Source organism: Solea solea, chromosome 21, assembly GCF_958295425.1.
Source record: "Solea solea chromosome 21, fSolSol10.1, whole genome shotgun sequence".
Classification (NCBI taxonomy): domain Eukaryota; kingdom Metazoa; phylum Chordata; class Actinopteri; order Pleuronectiformes; family Soleidae; genus Solea; species Solea solea.
This window is the reverse complement of record NC_081154.1, coordinates 13,244,026-13,264,904: the sequence shown is the minus strand read 5'-3', so window position 1 is coordinate 13,264,904 and position 20,879 is coordinate 13,244,026. Positions and strand designations below refer to the sequence as shown.

The 20,879-nt window shown below is 42.8% G+C and overlaps 1 protein-coding gene across 2 annotated transcripts in view; it reads right to left on the bottom strand.

The window, feature by feature from the left end:
- The window catches only part of LOC131448684 (zinc finger MIZ domain-containing protein 1-like), a 130,169-nt gene extending 112,405 nt beyond the window's left edge, over nt 1–17,764 (bottom strand). For both annotated transcript variants that reach the window (XM_058621341.1, XM_058621342.1), the window contains exon 1: nt 17,635–17,764. The gene's annotated coding sequence lies outside the window, so the exon portion shown is untranslated. The remainder of the gene's footprint in view (nt 1–17,634) is intronic.
- Between the last annotated feature and the right edge of the window lie 3,115 nt (nt 17,765–20,879).

Sequence of the window (20,879 nt, the reverse complement as noted above, 5' to 3'; positions counted from 1 at the left end):
GCGAGATCCCCACAAAGGTCAGAGCGCATCCCTGGAGGTGTCAGGGGGAGTAAATGGGCATGACTGCAGTACAAGGGGTTATACCCACTCCTCTCCCTCCTCCTCCTGCTCATCCTCCCTTCTCTTCTTCTCAGGTGGCTCCCACTAACTCATCCATAGAGCGCTTGAGAGAGCAAAGCAACAAAAATTGGAACCCGGAAACAACCGGAAAAAAAACCCACAACTTCATTTGAAAAGTGATGTAAATGTGACATGGGGTCAAGCTTGTTTGACGACTCCAGAGGCTGCTGCCGTTGCCGGTTTTCGTTCTCTGCATGGCTCACTGAAGGCTGACACAGTATCAAGGCACATGAATATTCAGTGACCAAGTAAATGAGGCAGATAGCACTCGACGTGTTCAACATCCACCTTTGGCACCTTCCCTCTACAAAGCCAACAAGGTGAAGCAGCAGAACAAATATGTTGGTTGTTTGTGGGCGGCAACCATCCCCTCTGATGAATTGGACAGCTTTGCAACAAAGAGAATGAGTTTTCGGGGGGGGGGGGGGGCAAGCTGTATCAAAAATTAGCCGGACTCGGAAAAACAATGTAATTTCCTCCGTGTGATTTGTTGCTTAACTGGCGTAGTATTTTTGGAGACTGGGGATCAAGTCAAAATTGCAGCATTACGCCTTGCAATATGCTGACATTTACATTCTTAGAAAAACATGTTTCCCTCATCTATAATCCCTGCTGGTATCAAAATGTTTGCTCTCTAAATATTTACCAACCCTGAGTCACATCTAAAGCCTAACACAGGCACCTTGAGACTTCCTTTTCTCCCCCCCCCCCCCCCCCCCACACACACACACCCACCCCCCGAGTGTTGTGTCCCAAAGGAAATGTTGTGAAAGCACTACACACTAGCTTGCAAGTGCTTAAACTCTCTGAGCACACAACGCATTCCTGCAACACATCTGAGGGATAAAATGCACACACACACACACACACACACACACATATATATATCTGCCACTGACAAACTGTGCTGCTTAAAATCAGTGACACGACCAAGAAAGAGACACACGCTTAGTTTTTACAGTCGCCGTTTCCACACCAAAACAGCAGAGAGGAGTAAATGTATTACTCTGATAGGCAAAAGTAATGTAAATATTGACACTTTGATAGTCCACTTCATGCTTAACCACCAGTTAAAGCCATGTCACATCTGCTCAGTACTATTCCAGGTGAGGTGGTTCAAGAAATGTTCCTTTTTTGTGTGAGTGTCACTTCACGGCTGGGACCTGTCAAGCTGACACTTCTGGACGATGCAGCAGAGCACAGACCATGTACTTGGCTGATTTATCCATTGTCCATTCATGCAAATGTGAAGCAGAGACTTTATAACATGACACTTAACAAGAACTAGGGCTGAACCACATTGGTAAAATGACCATATACAATTATTAGTGGACATATCGTGTGATTAAAATGGTGTAATGACTTTTTAAGTTGAGCTTCATCTTAATATTATTCAAGTTACACATGAAGACATGGGATACATTTATATATTAACTACTATACTCTAATGCAAAGATAAGATTTGATTGTAAAATGTGTTTTTTTTTAAGTGGCACATAAGACAGAACAATCAAAACAGAACAGTTTAACTGCAGCCTCTGCGATCGGCTGTTTGTATTGTCTTAAATTACGATTTAGATCTGAAAAGCGTTCATTGTTCAGCTCCTGCTCCGACTAACAACCACTTTGTATTGATAGTATTGAATGTACAAAATGAGACTGTCACAGTTCCTTTATCCCAGTGAGACATTTTCAAAGTGCAATACTTCCAAAATCCAAAGAGATTCAATTTACTCCCCTATGAGACTAAAAAAAAGAAAGCGGATAATCCTCTTAGATGAAAAGCTTAAACAACATTTGGTCTCTTTAGTTTGCGCTTTTGTGATGAATCGATTACAAAAGTACACGCTGATCTTTTTTCTGTCAATTCATCAACTAATCACATCACCTCTACTCCTCAGTATTATTCTACCGATGTACCAAACTCTTCATAATGTGTTGAGCGCTGTTATTGTTGAGCTAAGATTTAACATCATGTACAGTAAATGTTCATGGAAGATTAATCCAGCTGATCTTTTATTGCTTCTTGATCACATCCAACTTAAAAAGTGTCTGTCAAGAAGCGTCAGCTCTGTCAGTGTTTTTCGTCTCGTTTAGTTCAGTTCTTTTGTTAGTTTAGGTTTAAAGTCACGTTAAGTTCATGTCACTTTTGGTGTGGGTTTGATTTGCACTTCCCCCTTTTATTTTGGTAAATGTCGTGTCTTCCTGTCGTGTGGTTTCCTCAGTTGTTTTGACACATCTCCCCTAATTCCCTCATGCACTTCACCTGGTGATTCCCTCTCCCCTATATAGTGTCCCCAGTTTCTTTGTCATGTGCAAGTGCGTCGTTTATGCTTCTAGGTCCCAAGTTGGTTTCACCGAAGAAGTGATTTTGCTTTCTCCTAGCATAGTCTAGTTTAGTGTTGTCCTTCTGTAAAGAAGTGATTTTGCTTGCTTCTAGAATAGTCTAGTTTAGTTTTTCCTTGTGTAAAGAAGTGATTTTGTTTGCTTCTAGAATAGTCTAGTTTAGTGTTGTCCTTCTGTAAATAAGTGATTTTGTTTGATTCTAGAATAGTCTAGTTTAGTTTTTCCTTGTGTAAAGAAGAGATTTTGTTTTCGACTGGCTTCTCAAGAGGAAAATAAAGTCTCTTGAACCATTCGTCCTGTCTCGTGCATTTGGGTCCAAGCAGTGTATTCACCGTTCCTAACAGTGTCTCATGATACTAACGTGTTAAATGGATTCTCTATTTTCATCTGTTGCCTGAACAATGGTGATGGGCATTTATTTACTGTCCTGTGTTGTGTTTTGCAGACGAAATGATTGATTACGTAATCAGCATAATAATCGATAATGCAAATAAGTGGTAGCTGCAGCTTTTTTACTAGCATTCAATAGGATTGTGTTGTGATGTCATGGTGCAATACGAGTTAATGAAGTTAACGCTTCATTATTGCGGTATTGATTTTGGCTGAGCTCCAGTCGTCAAAGAGTGTTTGAAGGAAGGTTGTTTTGTTTCTTTGGTGGTGTCTTGCTTTCACTGGGCTTGATGTGGTTACAATTCAATTGAAATGAAATGTGGTCTTTAAAAGACAGTGTGTTCGCGCTGCATGGGAAACAGTGTGTATTTCAGCATGCAGTGTGAAACCATATGGAATGGGCTTGGCTGACAAGTCAAAGCAAAGCCGAACGTGTAAATGAGTTCAAAGAGAGACACAAAGAAGACTATTATCATGTAGTAAACAGATGAAAATTGTTATAATAAGGTGTTTTTCTTTTCCCCCTTATTCTCTTTTGTTTTGTGCCTTCACACTTTCTTTTTATATTAACACAGTATGGACAGTGTTGCAAATAAATATGGGATCATTGATTTTATAATGACCCAGCTCTCTGTGTGTGTGTGTGTGTGTGTGTGCAGCCCAGCTCAGCTCACAAATGAACTGAGAGGTTATGTTCTACCAAACACACACACACACACACTGACCTCCTCTTACACCTCCCCTGCCCCCGCCTCCCCCTGCTCAGTGCACCCTGACTCCTGATAAGCTGGTGTGCCAGTCGTGCCAGCGCCGCGGATGACTCCGTTTGCACAACCGCTCCATTGTTGCTGCGCAGAGTGGACAACTGCACTTTGGACCTTTCAGTGGGGAGAGCCTTTTATTGTGTTTCCCTTAAGGGCACCCACTGTGGTTTATCTGCGACCTGCAAACCGCACACACTTTAAACACCGCGTTAGGCATATCTAAGGTAGGAAAACATAAACAGAAGCCGCTGCGCAGCCGGCACTGCCGCCATTAAATACTGTTTAGTTTTTGCTTTTAAAAAACACTCGTGTCAGAATCATCTGTGCAGCTGGAATCTGATCCACTGCCAGCTGACCTTTTCCACAAAGCAGCATTAAGTATAACAGTTGGGCTGAGTTAAGTGATTGCAATTTATGAGTCCATTTAACTTGATTCAATATTGGATGACAAACGATTACCATGGCAAAGTAATGCTTACATGCAGGAAAATAACTCGGCCACGCACAAACACACGGCTTCATCAAACTTAACAATCACCTCACTGTCTGTCAGCTGCAAGTCTGCGGAGGGCTGAACAGAATTTTAAAAATGCAGGACAGGGTCTAGAAAAAGAAGTAGAGGAGGTTGCCTATCAAATATCCACATATTGTTTTGTTTTTTTCCTCTCCTCAAATTCTGTTAAGCTGCAAATGTATGTGTAGCCACTGAAACTGGTCAACTGGCCAAACGGATGAAATGAATCAAATTCCTGTCCTGAAAACATTGAGGAAGTGTCAACTTGAAACATTTTCAATTTATCCCAGATTTCTTCATCTCGCTGTAGAACAAGCTGCTTAGTCTGCAAAAAAAAAAAAACAGGCTGCAACACGTTGCCAAACATTGGCCCGGGCATTAAATGATCCACACACACAATAAGCATATTTGATTCATTGTGTAGCCGGAAGAAGAGTTACACGACTTTTAGGAAACGGGCTCAGACTGTGAAGAAACAATGTAGCCTACTTTGCACACTCCTCACTGCTCCCTTTTCACTCATATCCTCTTGGATTTTATGACTCTGGTTAAAATGCAACCATTAAATATTCATGTTTGAGGGCTTTCACCCGTGAAGCAGTTTCCTCTTCTTTTTTTTTCTCTCTCACGCTTTCTCTGAGCGTCAGAGAAAGTGAGAAACTTTTTTTTTATTATTTTAACTGACAGAAGCTAAATATTAAAAAAAAGAAAGAAAGAAAGAAAGAGGCTTTGGGAGTTCAACAAAGTGTAGACTACTTTTCTACGATATCTTACTGCACCAACACGAGCTTTGTCTCCTTGGCTTTTATCCTCATTTATTCCTAGAACTCCAGACTGAGTGAGTTAAGTAAATGAACATGACATACAGTGGCCATTTATGTGTGAGTGTTTTTGCTGACTTCATTTTTCACTTGTCTTTGCTACTTATTATGCAAAACACTTCCTATAGAGCTCTGGTAGCTGCCAAAGACATGCAACTTGTCATAAAAATTCAAGACGGTGGATAGCTGTTGTGCCCCAGGATTCCAAAACAGCCGAGCACTATGAGCATGTTTCCCTCGTCGGAAAAGTATATTAGAAAGCTGAAGATGTCTAAATACCGTCTGGAATATTGTCCGCTCTGGCTTTTTCCATGATCATGAATTATAAGGGTCAGACATGTTCAGTCTTTCAGGTTCCGCGATACATTGCTCAATCTCTGTGGATTTAAAGAGCACTGGGCTTGTTCATATATGCCACCGCGGCGGCGTAAACAAACTGAGTCACCTGACGTCATGAGCTGCAAAAGCAGCGAGACAAAATAACTCACACTTTCCCCTCTTAGAGCTCATGGCAAGCTGTAATCCATAAGATATATAGCAAGTGATGGCGTCTATAAAAGATTAAGGGTGAGAATTATGTCTGCAGGTATAGACAGGAGCACAAATGAGGCTGAAATGTGATTTTGCTGCAGTAAACATTAGGGAAATGTTTGAGGCTTTGTTTGGCTGGATGTGATTCGCACACAAATTCTGGGATGCAACATTCAGGGCTTCTCCAAACAAGTGATTCTGTAAACAAATGAAGCAACTGCTCAGACCTGAGCGTTGCTGTGCACTGCAGTCTTTGTGCTCGAGGTGGTGGAACGCGTGCATGACAACTCACTGCATTATGTTGATTTAGCAGCAGAACATTCATGAGGGGAGAGTAAAATGAAGTCAAACAATGGGGATTGTTGTCACAGAGCAGTGGAAGAGCCATTAGTTCATTCACTCTGAACTAATGTTTTCAGATTTGGGAGCGAGAATCTGTGCCGCTCACTAACAAATCAGGGACGGAACGAATAATTAGAACATTTTGTGGGCAATATTGTGTCAGCAGCCGAGCAAGTGTGCAGTCAGTCACCATGTGAGCTTGGGAAGACAAGTGTATGAGAAGCAATCGATTACGCTTTCATCACCACAAGTCTCTCCTGTTTCAGCACTGAGCAGCTGATTGAGATGAATCAAAAGGATTGTTTTTCTTCCCTCTCCAGCTGCACCAGTTTGAAAGAAGCCACTTGCTATGAACAGTCAAACTTTCCATTGCCGCTCATCACCATCTTTGATCCCGGACGAGCAAGAAAACAAAAGGGGGGGAGCGTGGCTGTTGAAACACGAAGGCTTTCACGGGCATTCTTCCGCTCTTGGAAGGCTGCCCGCTCTTTTGAAAAAGGGTTTTCTTCAAAGCAAATGCCGGTGACATTTACCCAGTCGCGTCCCAATTAAAATGTATTGAAAACATCCAGGATAACACTGTACGGCTAATATCATCACAACCTGCTTGTCAGGAAACAAACAAATGCTGCGTTCACGAGGACATGAAAGGAGTCCTTCCCCGGCCATTTGAGTTCATAACCAGCATTTAATCCGCGATAAAGATTTGCAGTATGACAAGTCAGGCAAAATTTACTGTGACAGATTGAATGGGACCCTACATAAATATAATTATGGCTCACATGATCCTCTCCACCTCCCCTCCCCTAAAGGAAGTGTCTGTCTGTGACACACAGACAATGCAGTGTACGAAGCCTTGCGTCATTTGCTTTTTAATTTGCTCCAGCTGATTTTTTTATTAATTTTTTTTTTTTTTTTCAAAAAAAGCCACGGAACATGATCCTCGATTTCACATGCAGTGAAGCATGACATGGTTTCCAAAAGGAGAAATGTTGTTTGACCTCTACAAATGCAGGTTAAGTGAAACAACAGGGGGATTCTCTAGGATAACAGCCGTAGATAATGGTTGTATCTTGAGGATGCTCTGCTTTTAGGGCCAAAATAATCAGCATCGTTTAGTGAAAAGTGCCCAAAAATATGGAAAATTCACAGTGCAAATGTGTTACTGGCCTCTCAGCTGGTCCAATAAAACAAGAGCTTGGATGAATGGATGCAAAAAGACAAACATGAGACAAATAGAGAGAAAAAAAATGGATAGAAAATGATGTTTTTCTTGACCTCAATGAGATAAATGAACTCAAATGTCACCCAGAAACAGAAATAAAACCACCAAACTATGGAACTTGTTGAACCCCTACTATATACTGACGATTTATGGATTAAATGATCAATTGTTCCGGCAACCTGTCCCCCACCTGTCGCCCTATGTCAGCTGGGTTTGGCGCCAGGGCCGTGACTCTCATGTGAGGGATAAAGTGGTAGATAATGGATGGATGATTCATCGCTTGATCAAGAGAATGATGACAGATTATGTGAATTTTAAAATGATTGTGAAACCGTTGACAAAAGGCTGAAATGTTGTACAATTTCACTCTAACATGGATGTAAGATAATACTTAAAAACAAGCCGAGTCTTATCAGAAACAGGTCAAAATGAGGTGATCAAGCCCCGGTAGATTTTCTCAACACAAAGGTTGTGGAAACATGAGCGATTTAGTTTAATGAAGTTGAGTTGTGGCGAGAAGCTCCCTCCGTCCCAAACAGAGTCATAAACTGTGAGAAGTGGCATCATAGGGGAAATTCTTCTTAAGAAAACTGACTGTGCTCCCCCGTCACCTCCCTCCAGCCAGCTCAGATTAGATTTCACATTCCTACCTCACAAATAACACACACACACACACACACACACACATGCGCGCGCACACGCACACACTTGAGGGAGAAAGAGGACACGGAGGTGGACGGAGATGTTTGTTGAGACATTTCGGACTATTTCATCTCTGACGATGATGTTTACACGATGAGTCAAGCACAAGGATATCTTCGCTCTTGTTCTCCGTCCAAGACGTGGAGGACCAACCCCCACCTCCCCCCCCCATCAGCCATCACGCTAATGTAACACACATTAGTGAAACCAGCCGCACACTGTGTACGTCCTCAGTGACACGAAGGATGCTAGGCCCTCGGGTGAGCCATTCCGCCCCCCCTTCGTTCCCTCTCCACACGCCAGGCACATCGCGGGCACAGCCTCACATCACAGCGTCTGTGACTCAAACATGCCCTGCTTTTTAGAGCAGATGGTCAAAAATAGCGTCCGCCGTCGACGTTTTTCTGAGCTGTTGAGCCACAGCGTGCCAAGACGGAGTAGGGGTGCGATATACAGTGTGCGTGCGTGTGTGTATTAAAATAATCTGCTCATTTACGGTTTTCCTCTGTTTGATACTGACAAAATGAGCACACCCTGTTGTCTGAAAAGAGCTTATGTAAGATGCATCTATAAATAGGAGTGTGAAGTGTGTCTGTACATGCGTCTCTCCCTCTCTCCCTCTCTCTCTGTGTTTACATCCAGACAACGCTGCCTAATTAATAAGCGTCATCAGCGGCGGTATTTGTTCGGATATCTTTGATTGCCGTGAGCGTGTGAAAGGATTCTTTCTCGCTGCAAAGGTAACGGTTCCATTTTTCAAAGCCGCCAATTTGAAAAATGGGGGAACAGGGGAATGGCCTGCCAGCGCTTGGACTGGGGGGGGGGGGGGGGGGGACTAAGGAAACAGGATGTGTTTACAGAGGAGTTATTTAAAGTCAGCGCTGGGACAGCGGCACACGTGGCTACAGGCCATATTTTTGGTCACTTACATGCTGTGTGGATACACAAACACCCATTTCATGTCCTGATTTCTCAAGTCACTCTGATGAACAGTCGCCACTGCCAACCTATTAATCCCCTTAACACTTGGCCGTGTTATACTATTACAACTCCAGAACGTCATAGACAGTGTGATTATGTTCAGAGCTCCTCAGAACTGACCTTATTTGACAGGTGGATTACGTTACACATGTTCCAGGGGATAATCTGACACAATACTTGTATGGAATTGTAAATCTGCTTCAGACGTACACAGTGCATTGTGATTTTTATTGGATCCTTTTCGTGTCTTTTGATTCTGTGTCTCCTATATTTACATTTGTAATGCATATGGTGAATTATTCTTCTCATCTTGCTTTTGGGTAAACAGGAAGTACTTCAGTGTGCTGACGACAGAAATGCACAGTCAGCAGTGAGCTCCACCTGTGAGCTGCACATTTATATTTCAGTCCAGAAAATGTGTTCACTACTTTGTGGCAAATCTGCACGTTAGCTTCACGCAGTAATCCTGACACTGAAGTGACTATATGTGAGCATCATAAGGTAAAACCTGGGTTTAATTTATTTATCCAAAGGGAGTTACAGTGTTCCCATCTTATTAATATATTGTGATAAACACTTTTTATGAAGGATTAAGAAAAAAAAAGAAATATTGTATCCATAAGTCAGTCATGTTTGCATGAAAATTATAATAAATTGCTCAAGTGCAACAAAACAAAAACAAGCCTTGAGTGTGTGTAACAAATGTGAATCCATTATTCCCTGAAAAGACCTCTGATACCTCTGATTTATTTATTTAAATTAACCTGTACGTTTGATTGAACTTATTCATACATTTATTCATTTGTTTTTGTTGTTATTTTGCTTGTGACTAATATTTGTGCTCGGCCCTTGTTTGCACTTTACTGCTAAATTGGAGCGAGTGAGTGGGTCAGACGTCGCTGACATTTAAAGTTACAGTCCTGAGTGGACTGACGGAAGGGTTTGAGGGTTAATGTATTCCACCACGTTCAGCGCCCGAGACGCCTCTCGCGCTCCCCTTGCACTTCCCACAGCTGTCACATCAGTGTATCAGCTCTGGTCTATGATGCATGCCTTGCACCTGGGTAACCGCCCGCACACAGACACCGTGTTAGAGTGAGGGAACAGTGTAAGCTGACACGCAGGCAGTGGGTGTGGTGTCACTGCTGTCTGCGAGTCATCATCGGTTACAACAGGCATCCTGCTCAAAAAAAAAAGAAACGATATTGGATCCAAAAAGAGATAAAGAAAAAAGGTGTGTGAAGTGATCTATAAGCTGTTTAAACGCCACTGAGAAATGAGTCAATACAGCATTTTAAAGCTTTAAAGTGTGAAAGTAACCATTTGTAGTCATCCTACAGGTTCCTCTGGGATGAATCAATGGAGTTGTTCTTCTCTAGTCATTTACTGACAACAACGTTTGAACTCCCGCCCACTGCTTTAAAGTATTACCAGGTGTTTCCATGTACGAGTCATAATATAGTGATATCTGGACTCTACTAATTGGCTCAGAGACCCAGAGTAACATCTTCAAGAGGCTTATTTATGTGTTTATTCAGTAAATGGACTACAAGTCTGAGCTATTGAATCATCAGTGACATAAAACAGAGAAAAGCAGCAGGTTCTCTCCCTGTAGTGACTCAAACCAGCAAGAAAACAGAACCACAGTGTGATGAAAGGGTTTTGTTTTTTTTCTGATGTTGCTGATGTGACCAAACTATACACAGAGCCCTGACAAAGCAGATTTGTATTAGTGTTATTGGTGTTTCCCCCAACTTTCCAAATACTACGTATGGATGCCATGAATGAAAAGCTATTTTAAATCAGAGCAACCATTGCTCACATCAAAGCCCATGAGGATAAACTCCCAACAGTGAGTGTTACTCTGGGACGCTGTAGTCTTTGCCAAAGAGACGATGCAAAACAATATCTAACAATGTTTTAAGTTCCAAAATGTACCAATACGTCTTAAAAGATGTCAGGAGACAAATGTTTTCCCTCAAGAAGAATCAAAACACAACTAACTGGTGGTTTTTCCAACTTCAATGACATAGTTTGAAAACATTTTATATAGTGACCACGTTTTTTGGCCGTATCGCCCCGCCCGAACAAAAACACTCCCCCACGACATTCACAACCTGTTAACCTGTTAAGTTTCCAACAAGCGGCGAGTTAAAAACGCCCTTTTCACGACTTCCCATGTGGTAATTAAGAGTTCACAAAGTTTCACTCCAACGCAGCCATAAACACAGCGAGTAATGATTTGCAGTAAGTGGTTTGAAAGAGTCCGGCTGATGGAGGGATGGAGAGACCCTCCGCTGTTGTCTTGCAATCGCTTTTGTATTCTACACATTTTGAACTGCTTCTCACGCGTGAAAACTCAACACGGGAGGAAACGTGAAAACAAATGAAACGCGTTGGAGATGTTTCACATCTTGTTGAGAGCAACGTCAGACATTTATTATGTTTCGGGGGGGAGGGGAGAGTGAAGGTGAAAAGGCAAGTCTATGAAGGGAAAGAGAGAGATTACCCTTAGACCTTTTCAGTGAGAGCAAGAGGATGTTCCCTCTGTATTAGTAAATCCCAGTTCATTTTCCCTGTCAGAGAACAATGAGACACAGAATGGTTGAAGGTAACTCCACCACTTGCTCATTGCTCACCAGATGTGCATATACATACACATTAGATAATGTGACACTCCGGCAGAGCCGCCCCGCAGTCTTTTCAGTGGCCTTTTTTTTTTGATGGTGACATTGACACCTCTTGAGACGTTTTCCAATTTTTTTTGGAGAGCAGCTGCGAGCTTATGTTGTCTACGCTGAAATTTAAGAGAGAAATCTGTCATGCCATGCGGCGCCGGGCTCGCGCGCGCCCAATTTGACAACACTTCAGGATTCCTGGGTCGGACCTGGTGGTTTAATTTATCGACGCCGCGACTTTGGAGGAGCCAGATGTTATTCATGATCCAGAGCCTTTCATTTACACTTAACACTGCAGTGCGGTGCTGTGACATCATCTGCATATGTTTTTCACAGCGTGTAACGTTCAACATGCATGAGCCTGCGATTGCTGGGAGCCAAAGAAGCTCTAATTATATCCATCATATAGGACAGTCATTTGCAACTTTAACTTTTAAACAAATCACAGCTGCAAATAACTGGTATCTTCATTATTTAGTAACTGTCCAGTCCATAAAAATGCCGTGTGATCGAAGGTCATTCACCAGGCAATATATTAAAATAATAAGAAGTAAAATGCAGAAACTGGAAGTGGCATTTGTTTTTCTTATACATGAAATAAAATCTATGACCAAATTTCATGTTGAACTGTGTGTATTCTCAAGTCACTTTGAGCACATGCAGCAAGGCTGCAACCATTAGTCAATTCATAATCAATCAAGGAAAAATGAAGGGGCAGATGTTTTGTGATTCGGTTAATCACTTAAATCTTATTTAAGCGCAAACTCCATGTGTGTGCCAAGCAGCCATGGGAATAATCCAAACGTATAGTATTTAGGCCTATTAATCACAAAATGTGTATTTTGTGTTCCGCCTAACTTCCCCTCCAGTGCGGCTGCAGCTGTAACAGGAGGCCGAGCCTATTGTTCAGACTAACAAGGGGCGCAGAGGTCACTTGCATTTTCACAGCAGCTTCGCCAGAGGGGCTGGTGGAAGCAAACAGCACACCGCTCTGTTTAGTATGGATCTCCTTCTAAAGCTTTTCCTATAAAGTCACACCATTCCCAGTCCATTATAAAGGGGGATGGATTAGATTAAGTGAGATTATGCAGAGAGGGGCTCCCTAAAAAGAGCAAAAATAACACACTCAGTACTTAGCAGGCGAGTCAACAGTGGGATTAAGCCAAAAGGACACGTTCAAATCCAATGCTAATATGCACAATGGCCTTCCTTCCACACGCACTCAACTTTTAAGTGGTCTGAAAATGTTATTGCTTCAGATTTCTCAACACATTTCGCAAGCTGCACGGCCCCAACAGAGATCTGACTTTTATTATCACATTCTGGTCATTAAACTGAAATTTATCTACAATTTGACAAATTTAAAACCCCAAAATAAGGGCAATTTCTCTTCTCTCCATCAAACTGTCAGCCCCGTCTTCCCTCTTGTCAAAGTCTCTCTACAGTACAGCTTCTACAGCAACAACTCCTTTTAGCACCAAGCAACCAAAAAAAAAATGCACAAAGTGGTTGCACCCTCTAAAATGATTAAATGATGTGTGGTCTGGCGTTCCTCCCAGCACCTCTCCCATCCCTCACTGTGCTTGGTATCTCCCTCCTGCACAAAAGCAAACTCACTCACACTCAAACACACACACACACACACACAGATTCCCTTTCCCTTAGCTGTGTTTTGAAAATAGAAGTTTCATATTAACAGTCAACAGTCAAGCGGATAGGTACAGTCTGAACACTTTTCTCCAGAAAACCCTCTCCGTGGGCCGGTGCCCGGGCCACGTTGCTGCAGCTCTGTGTCACCGAGGTGGAGCGTCACAAATCCCCACAAACACACACATGAGGAATGTGGAATAACACATGCACGCGTATTTTGTTGTGATAACTGCAGAGGGGAGTATTTGGATCTAGTACTGAAAACTTTACAAATACCACAATATAAAAATGTGACATTAAAGGTTTCATACAGGTGTATTTTGGGCAGTAGTAGACTATTAATTTAATCCACAAGTATTTTCAGTATAATCAGATGATTTGATTTCCATGAAACTACAAAGTTATTTCAGAGTTATTGCTTAATAATGACAAATATCCTCCCTAACCCACCTGAGCCAAGTGGACTGTGTCTGAAACTGTGAAACTCTGAAACCAAACCTCTGAAACTAGGATGATCACATAAACTTAATTGTTGAATTTATTTTCGTAAAATCTGTCAATTGAGGTACGACTGAACAATACGAGACAGCACAAGTGATGATTAAATGATTTTCTGCTTCTGTCGTGGGGATCACAAGACAAACGAGTGGTTTATCTTGTAACAATGCAACACCTCTTGTCAGATAACTCACATAATGTTAAATCTGTATCTACAACAATGGCATTAAAGAAACTCCTTTAACGTGGTGGAGTAAAGTAAGCTGTGTGATCTGGTCAAAGTCGTCAAAAATGTCATTTTAGAATCAATCAATAAAAACTATCAAAATAAAGTGTGCACATGAGATCATGATAATATTATAATATGAACTTTTATTGCTATTGAAGGAAAATATTGTGAGTGTTTCTGTTTTATCACTAAGCCTTGGGTGGAGTGAAAAATTGCGTAAACTGCCTCAGTAAATGCTGTTAGGTTTCATTTAAGCACAACTTCTTCTCCACAGACAGTCTCACTGCCAGAGGTGCAGCAGAATCAAAATAAACATGCACAATGTGCTATTTGTTCGAGTGTCACAATAGTTGGATTAATGAAAAATGAAGTCCTGGCTGGCAACACAATTAAGCTGCCACGACTACAGCGATACACTATGGCTTCAGTGCCTGCCCCGCGCTCCCCTTCCCCACTGAAAATAGCCATACCAGTGTGGTGATTCATCCCAGCAGTTTATCTGTCAAGCAAAGACAACACAGAGAGGACCTTGAGTGAAACCTACAAACCTCCCACAGGCTCTGACTGTGGAGGAAGAGCAGTTGGTCGCTCACTCGCTCACCTTTTCCTGTTAGGGAGCCTGAGAGAGAGCGCGCGCGCGGTACGTGGGAGGTGCCCGCCGCAGCAACTGGAATTCCCATGTCGAATCAATGACATTATGACATTTTAGACACCACAGTACGGCCCTGTTTGCCAGCTACTTAAGCACACTTCACTGATAAAAGGAGGAGCAGGCCACAGTCCTTTGAGAATGGGATAGTGAACCGGTATTTATCTCTTAATATAGGGTGTTAAAGGACAAGTCACGTTCCTCTTTTCAGGAGGTTCACATGACGTCAGAACAAAAAATCGTTAGACTGAAATTTAAGTGAATTCCTCAACTTAGGACTAACACACCCACATAAGCCGTTCCATGAAGATGTTCAATCTGACTAAACTGGCCTAGGCTGTGTATGTTCCACAGTTCCCACCCTTGGGCTTGAACCCAGAAATAATAAGAAGCCAGAACACTGGAGTAGACAACATGGCAAAGTCCAGCCGGGTACATTTTTGGACCGAAGACGAGACCGAGCTCAAAGGACTCAATACTTTGAACTTTTCAATCGAAAACAAACGTCTGTTCCATTCAAACCACTGTCACGTTCACACAGCGCTGAATGAGCCTATCAGCTCCACGCGACCCTCTCTGTGTTTCTCGGTGTGCCGCTATGTTGTGTTTCTGTGTCTGTGGCGACACAGATTGCCGCGTTTCATGACTAATTGAGGAAAGGTGAAGCGTGACAGATACGCTGGGAGACTGAAGCGGCGGGGAAACGGTGGAAGACAATGGTCGGAGTCATTCTTTTCACAGAGCTCTGCAGACTCACCTGAGATGAGGGCTGAGTCTGGTGTTTTGGCGACAAAATGACACACTGGAGCTTTAAAATTCATGGAGTAGGTTGGAGGACTTGGGATGTCCCTGTGACATAAACGGGCAACCAAAAAAAATGGCTTATATTAACAAGCTAGCATAGCAGAGGTGGACTCACTTCATTCAATAAATCCCTGCTTACTGCTTTTTTTAATGGGACAAGTATATTAGTCCAATTAAACAGCACAGTCAAGCTATGATTGACGCTCAAATTGACTCTCCGGAATATTCCCAGACAAAAAAGGAGGATGAGATGCGGCGTGTGTTGGAGTTTAGTCTGGTGTGGTCGGCTGAGACACAGCAGCTCTGGGTCTCCTCTCAGACTGGCCGACAGTGCTGCTGGAGGTAATGAGGCCTCTTGTGTGTCCTCTCTGATCTGAGAGCTGAATAATTTCCCATGTGGCACAGCCATTTCCAGCTTCTGCCGTTACCCTGTACCTCGTCAGGTGGGTGGAGAGCAAAAAAACAAACTCCCACCCTGCATTAAAAACATGTTGCCATTGTCAATCCACAGTGCTTCCACACAGACCTGAGGCTGCCTGCAGTCCAGCCAAGAAAAGCCCATCTAAAAGACATGTAATTACATTTTTTTTTAGTAATTTCTGCCTTTAATTGCCGTGTTTGTTTTGAGGTTTTGCTCCCTAATCTGAGGCAGAAGCAGCTGAATGTCCTTTTGCAGTTTTATTCTGCCTCACTATGTGCTGATTCTTTTCACTGGTCAGTAGGAAACTGAGAGTTAATAAATGATCTACTTCAGCACCCAGACACACGTGCTGGGTTGCAGATCTCTGTTTCAATGTGTCTTTTGTTTGACGGCTGGTGTTTCAACATCCTCAGCTTGAATAGAGGAAGGTCAGCCTGGTGGGGTCTGCCCCATGGTTATTCAGGAGCCCAACCTGGGGCCCCTTTAGATGGGGTGACCAGGAGGGAGGGAGGAAGGGGATGGTGGACAGAAAAACCTCCTCCTCTGTCTGACACCACCCTCATCTGTGAAGACACTGGAGGGTTTCCATGTTTCCTCACACAAATTGACCTAAATCAGCTTTTAATCACACATGCAATCAAGCACTTGTGATCCAAACAGTTCCCATGCAGGGATCTGAGAATTCCACCCGATGTGATTAAAGGTGGCATCCGGAGGTTTGAGAGCCCTTTCGGTTCAGGGTGAGGAGAACCTGTGGATTATCGAAATGTAAACAAGCATGCTGACCTGCTCAGTAACTTCTATCACACAAATGTGTATCACCCTCAGTGGCTGGGTCCAAACAGTCACCGGAGCTGTGCGGGACACATTCAGATGCTGCCGTGTCCAAAAGCAGACATGCGGAGAATTAACTTTTTTTCAGCAACATAACAAAAACAGGAAGAGCTCTCCTGGACATCTCACCAGAAACAGACAAGAGACATCTGCACAGTGTTTGCCCTGCTGCATGCTAACAGGGATTTTATTTTTTTGAATGCAGAAACAAAGTGCATGTGCACATTGGAGAAAACACACTCCCCCTGTCCTCTCTCATGTCTCTTTTCCGTGACAATGGTTAGGAAGCAGATCAGGCAGTAGAGCTTACTTTTTCCACTTGGCCACAATTCCTGCTTCCTGGAACAGATGTACAGCAAGACAAAAAGGAGCCCAGTTCAATATTAGAGCCCCCTTTCGGTCCCAACTGGTTCAATATTCAGACAGCAGGAATCAGGGGGAGTCAACTTGTTCAACCTTAAACCAAAGCAGTCATGACCTACAACAGCAGAGCACACATTATCACTCCAGACTGTGCCACTTACTCATTCATATTTAATGCCACATGAACCTGCACATGTGCTTCTGTTCGTGAAGTTCCGTAATAAACATTTAACACGACATTCGTGAACGACGCGCTGCAGTGGCTGCTGTCTATGCCTTGTTCACAGTTGTTGTGCAGCTCCTCTGCAGCCTTCCATCCAAACTGGACAGCACCATGTGCACATCTCAAGCCAAAGGTATAAAGCAAAAGCACACACGCGCACACAGAGACGCACACGGAGGAGACACGCGCAGCGGCGCGATTCATTCTGCACAGCAAAACGCGCACAGGCTGCTCCGGCGAGGCATCCAAGCTCCAGCGCTGTGGAGATCAGCGCGGCATCTGTTACTAACGAAATGCACAACCTGCTTAACAGTCCGCCGGTTCAATCCCGACAGCGCACGGCAGCGTGCTCGTAAATAAACCGCCGCCGTGTGTTTGTTTATTACATGCCTCCGCCGTGCGCCCCGGTGCCACTCCAAGTGCTCACTCTATTGTTGAGAAACAATCTGAGCCAAAGTGGAAACAAAAAAAAGCGTTTCACCCCAAACAAGAGGCTCGCAGCGCCACACTGGGGAAACAAGCAGCGTTTTTAAGTTTGCAGCCACTCACCGGGTTCTGAAGCAGAGAAAGTCCTCGGTAATTTTCGCCTCTTGTTTTTTAAATATCTACCTCCTCGTTGAGCCACTGAGAACAGGCTCAACGTCAGTGGGTGAGTAACTGAATAGACTCGGAGAGAGCGCAGTAAGTTGAAGTGTCAAATTACATTGGCTATTCTATTACCAAAGGGACCCATGAACGGTGGCTGCTCACAAAACGCGTCGCGGATTTTACGCACAGGAGAAGCAGCGAGGGGGGAGGGGGGGAGAGAGCAGGAGCTCAGCTCCGCGGCCATCTGCTCCACTGGGTCTGCTGTGGCATAATCCTGGTTTATTCGGGGGAGTTAACATCATTGACGAGTAGTTTTACACGCCACAATTGAAGCTGAGCATGCTGGGTACTTACCTTCATATATAACTAATATTGATTTGGACTAATTAACATAATAACCATGCTTGCTTATCTTGTTTATTGGCATTTAAAACGAAATGTATTACTAATTAATAGGCTTGGCACTGGCACAAACAACAACACTATCAAATAACAATCATAATAAATGAGGCAGAAACCTATATACATTAAAAAAATAATGAATTCAAAAATAATCACACCATAATAGCATGAACAACATAATATTTATATGACTGCACTGTTATAATGATATCATAGCTGTAGGGTACATGTGGTAAACAACAATAAAAACAACAATAACAGTAATATTAATGCATCACTACAATTTTTAAATATAAATTATGATAATTTTATTTTGTAACACATTAATGTATATATTGATAATTACATCATAATTGCATAAAACAAAGTAATATTGATATGGATGCCTTGATATAGGTTTCATATAGTAAATACTAATCATAAATTCATGATTCAGTCATCATGAATCCTGATTCAGAACATTTACGTCAGTCTAAATGTGTGCAACATGTCAATGTATTATCATAAAACCACAACAAGCTGCTTAAAATACCCAAAGTGCAACACACGCACGCACAATCGCGTGCGTACTGACGCACACGTGCCATTTGTACAGTCCTCCCCTGATCCTCCGCGGCCGCAGCTGAGACGCCACCCTCCGTGTTTTGCAGGTCGCCGCTCTCTGATGGAAAGCTCTGAATAACAAAGACATGTTTGAGAGCAGCAGCGGCGGCAGCAGCAGCAGCAGCAGCAGCAGAAGGCTGGGCTGAGCGCTGACGTCAAGGAGCCATGAGTGTGCCAAGCAGCATCCAGACATCGGTCCTACACACACGCACACGCGCGCACACACGCTGACCTGTCACTGTGACCTGTTTGGAAGCATCCTGAGTCAAAAGTTATAAACACACGCAGCAGCCTGCAGGCTGTGACTGACTCTCCTCCAAGGTTGGAATCAGATGATGCTCTGATACCTGCCACCTAAACTGATCCACCCAGCTGGGGTGTTTGGACTCCTCAGAGCCCCCTGCTCTCTGGCCTGTGCATCCACCCCAGCTGTCTAAGTTAGGGGGAGGGATGGGCTGCAACAATAGACACCATTTGTCCTGCTAAAAGGTGACAGGAAGCATTGATTTCAGCCTGTTCCAGGTTTGTAAGCCATCCCCAAAATGGCTAATGTGATTTTTTTTTTTTTTTTTCTGGGTAATTGTGATTGGAAGCAATTGCATCAGGATGCTGGACTATAGTGTACATTTGATCTCAGACACCTAAGTCTATAATTTGTATTGAGTTGTATTAGGATCATTAGTAAAATTGTTGATATTTGAGTCAGGTTGTAAAATAAAATTAAAAAAACACACTTTGATGTGTTGGCTCTCTGTCGTGAGCAGAGTGTGGACAAACACATGTGCTTCATCCATGACATATGATCCGAGTCAATGACCCCATTCAGATAAGGTATTAATGTCCTGGCTGATCCGACCACAGGCAGATCGCGGTAAGTAGGTACAGGTCTGAACACTTCCAATCTGTCCTGAATATGTTCTCAATTCTGATCACAAAAGCACATTCAACGCTGTACATTTACTTGCAGCCCCTGCCACAATATTAACACTAAAAAGCACATTATTTATTGTTTTTCTCATCGTTAAAATGTATTATGTTATCATGTTATAGCAGTGACAGCAGAACACATCTCTACAGTCAGACAAACATCATTGTGTTCCTGCAGAGGTTAGAGGAGGTCCAGAGTTAAATTATGCTGAAAGGTCATCATGAAATGATTGTTGTTGCCTACACCAGCTTTAATTGTGTGTAAAAATGTCAAAACTGCATTCATATTCAAATGAACCCTCGAGTGGTTAAGATTTATATTTATTACCTCACATAAATTACAATGCAACAAGGCTGTCGTTTGTGTCTTCAAGTTGCCTATTAGAGAGCTTATTTATCTCCGGCCACTTGAGCTTGTCACTCACATATGAAAGAATTCATTCTGTGATACAGTTATTTATAGTTCATTGAGTCACTGAAGGAGCTTCAAAAGTAAAAATTCTGTCTCGTCAGATCCCAGATAATAATTGACCTTCATGAACCAAAGTCTCCCTGTTTGTTGCACTGAGATATCTGATAATAGATTGGCCTGTAAGACCCTGTGATCAAGGTATCCTGACCCGTCTTTCTCTCTTTCACTCTTGAGGTGATGAGACGTCTGTCTCCAGATGATGTGCGCCAGTGAAGGACAGACACACTGATCCAAATATAGAGGAGAATTGTCCTTATCATAACTGGGTCAAGGAGACTGAGTCAAAACAGTCTGTCAGTGAAATTCTTTACCAATGATATGCACTGTTTAGCAGTGCAGCCTCAGCAGGCTCACGGGCAGAGACTCAGTGGGACGTCGGAATTACCCAACATGCTCTCCTGGCAGGGGTGTGCTGGGCTGGTTAACACTGTTGCCCCCAATGTGAAGTTGGCAGGTTTGAAAGGCAGGCCTTTTTTTTGAAGGGAGTGGTTGACCTTAAGTTCATTTTTTTCTCTCTGTAGCTGTCTTCAACTCTTATTGCTTTTGGACTTTTAGACTTATTTTAACCATAAAAGGGCCAAAAAATGTCCTGTGACCAAGTATTTTTGCCCATTTTTCCAGAATATCTTTCAATATCTGGCAGTTATTGACAATTTACTTCATGTTAAAACACTGTATTAACAGTAAGGAAACGTTTTATTTAGAAAAAACACTGTCGTTGTACATACATTGTACAGATTTTGCGTGTAAAATTTGAAATTTGAACAATATAAATGTCCAAAAACAGGCCAAAAAATAGAAA